Source organism: Limulus polyphemus, unplaced genomic scaffold (assembly GCF_000517525.1).
Source record: "Limulus polyphemus unplaced genomic scaffold, Limulus_polyphemus-2.1.2 Scaffold3991, whole genome shotgun sequence".
NCBI lineage: Eukaryota > Metazoa > Arthropoda > Merostomata > Xiphosura > Limulidae > Limulus > Limulus polyphemus.
In genome coordinates, this window is record NW_013669601.1 from 6,229 (window position 1) to 9,379 (window position 3,151).

Consider the following 3,151-nt stretch of genomic DNA (forward strand, 5'->3'; position numbering starts at 1 on the left):
GTAATTGCCTATCGCAATCTATAAAATATTCCTGCTGGTGATTCGAAACTGGAAGTTTAACCGATAGTGTGACGTTTTCCATGCCATTTTGATAAGGAACGTTTTCTTTCCAGTATTTGTAATGATGTTATTAACTAGAGAAATATTGATCAACCCATGTTCTTTTAAAGCAGAAACTTGAAGCGTGTGAGAATAAGATACAAGTTTCCTCAGGATAAGCTCAACTCTAACTTTCTGATACTTTCTCAAGAGTAAATGATTTTTAAAGTATAGGAAAGTTTCAAGAATGTATTTTCTTTTGTTCTTGGACCAAACGGTCTTAAGTGATATCTCATTTATATTCCTAAAAATGAGGTTTGAGCAAAGAACGACACTTCCAAATCTTAAGCCCCGCCCCACTCGTGTTTCAGCTCTTTGATCACGTTAAAACCAATTCCAGAAGCGAGTGAGAAAAGGTTTCATGTTAGTACATCAAACCATTGACTTAGCGAACTCCAATTAATTATACTTTCACTGTAGACTAAATTCTGACAGTAAGGCAGAAATTTTGTCTTGACACGAGCTTATTACTGGTTAATCAATACTTCACGTGTTTCAGGTGTTTCAACCGAGGGAGAGACTTATTTTCCTTCTCTTGGGCTGAACTGCGTTAAATACGTGCTAGTGTTATACGTGTTGTTATTCGATTGATATAAAAATAAGTCGCACAGATGGAGGGAATGAAAAAAAGGAAAATATAATCTCGACATCAAGTATAAGTTTTTAAAACACCATCGGTATTATTAATAATGATAGTACGTTTCCACAGTCTGAGACACAACAATATTTATAAAAATCATTTCTAAATTTTTGTTCGTCGAGTGGATGAAAAATTGGAGATGAATAAAATAGTGGAATAATTATTAAGTATTAATTATTAAGAGTTACCAAAGCTTCTTGTTTTTCTTTTCAAAGGTAAAAACAAATATAATTGTTTAGGTTACTGTGACAAAGATATTTCTGAAAATAACTTAAGAAACAGAATTTTCGTAGATATAATTAATTTCGGGACTTTTTTATTTTTATTTCTTCATGGGAAACGCCCCCCAGTGGCACAGCGGTATGTCTGCGAAGTTACAACGCTAGAATCCGGGTTTCGATACCCGTGGTGGGCAGAGCACAGATAGCCCATTGTGTAGCTTTGTGCTTAATTTACAAACAAACAAACAAATCATGTGAAAAATAAATAAATAATGAACTTTAATGGTTTTTGTACAAGGTAAGTAACAAATTTATTGAACTGTACTCGTCGGAGTTTTGCATAACTTTTGTTGAAGTGTGGGTTGTCAGCAGAATCTTTGAGACTTACTGTGTATCTCGCTGATTTTTAATCCTATAAATATCAAGAACAATGGGCCCGAATCTAAATCTAATTGTAACAGAAATATTTTTACCTGTATGTTAACCACAAGAGAATGCGGACACAACATATTATAAATCCAAATATAAGTTTATTTGTTTTGTTTTTAAGCGAAAAACTACAAAATGAGCTATCTGCACCCCGTTAACAGTTCTAAAATATTAATTCAAGGTTGTGTTCTTCCTGACAAAAATATACTCTATATTAAGTTTTATCCTTTTCCCTTTTAATTCTAAATAACCGTATGAAAAGATTCTACTATAAGACGTTAGAATAAGGCCTAAAACATTTTTAAACACTTCATTCTTAATCTAGTCCCTTAGGGGTTTTCAAGAATAGTGTATAACAATAGTATTTCAACCATACAATATTTGTCATATCCATTGCCAACTACGCGTTTCGCTCAATCCAAAGCTCTTCAGGCCAGCTGGGATACAACAAACACAGTAGAGATGGAACACTACTTATATAAGTAAGCTATTTGATACAGTAAAAATTGTTACGGTGTGTAAGCCTTCTACAATTAGGCAAAGAATGATTACTATTACATTTGTCATAAGACGTTCGAATTAGGCCTAGTACATTTTTAAACACTTCATTCTTGATCTAGTCCCTTAGAGATTTTCAAGAATTAGAATAGTGTATAATAATAATAATAGTATTCCAACCTTACTATGTTTGTCAAACAAATTAATAGTGTAGTATATGATTGCTTATCCTTGTGAAATTAGGTTGATAGACATATCTTAGTTTCTGTGTAATATTTTTCAAATATCATAGGAAGACGATAACAGTAATGAAATGTGAAGGGAAAGGTATTCGTTTAACTATTATAACATCTAATAGTTAAAGAGACTCGGTGATCACGAGTCACACGCTTTAATGTTCCGCCATGTTGTTTCTCATGCGAAGTAAGTTGTATGGATCACAACCTGTGTTGAGTAATTTCTTATTCAGATACTTCGACAAGCGTATGGACCTAAAGAAGTCGTGCAGTTTCTTGGAAATCTCTCTTATATAGACGAAACTCTTGCATCTTTGTTTGGTGCTAAACCACATCGGGAGCAGGTGCAAATAAAGAACTAGCTAGTAGTTTCTGATGAAGACTATTCAACGTTTTATGTGTTTTTTTTGCAAATTATATTTTCAGCAAAAATTACTTCACACTCTCTTCTTCTTTCTGTTGTACTGCCAAGACTAACCGAGGACTTATAATGGTATTCAAAGTGAAACTAGGATTTTCCAATTAATGACATCGATGATCCGTTTTGAAGCAGATATTTCATCTGTTTTTTTGTCGTTACTGATAATTATGATTGATCACAGTAAATGCAATGACATTCTTAGTTGCTGTGATACTGAATGCACGCTATCCTTACTATACTCATTAACCTTAATAATGCCTTTACTCATTCCGTTTCTTTTCCATCATCCAAAGACGAATGCCCACATTCCTCATTGCCCCCCCCCCCAGTGGCAGAGCGGTATGTCTGCGGACTTACAACGCTAGAAACCGGGTTTCGATACCCGTGGTGGGTAGAGCACAGATAGCCCTTTATGCTTAACTTCGAACAAACAAAATCTAACTCCGAGTACGTAGCTCATCAGAAGAATTATTTGATCCCTAAATAACTTTATACATATTCCTTTTATAATTCATACACTACAAGACAAATTATCATTTCACTATTACATTAAATAGTTTTTAAACTCCGTGACATATTTTACGTAATTTCTATAGTGCTTCTAATT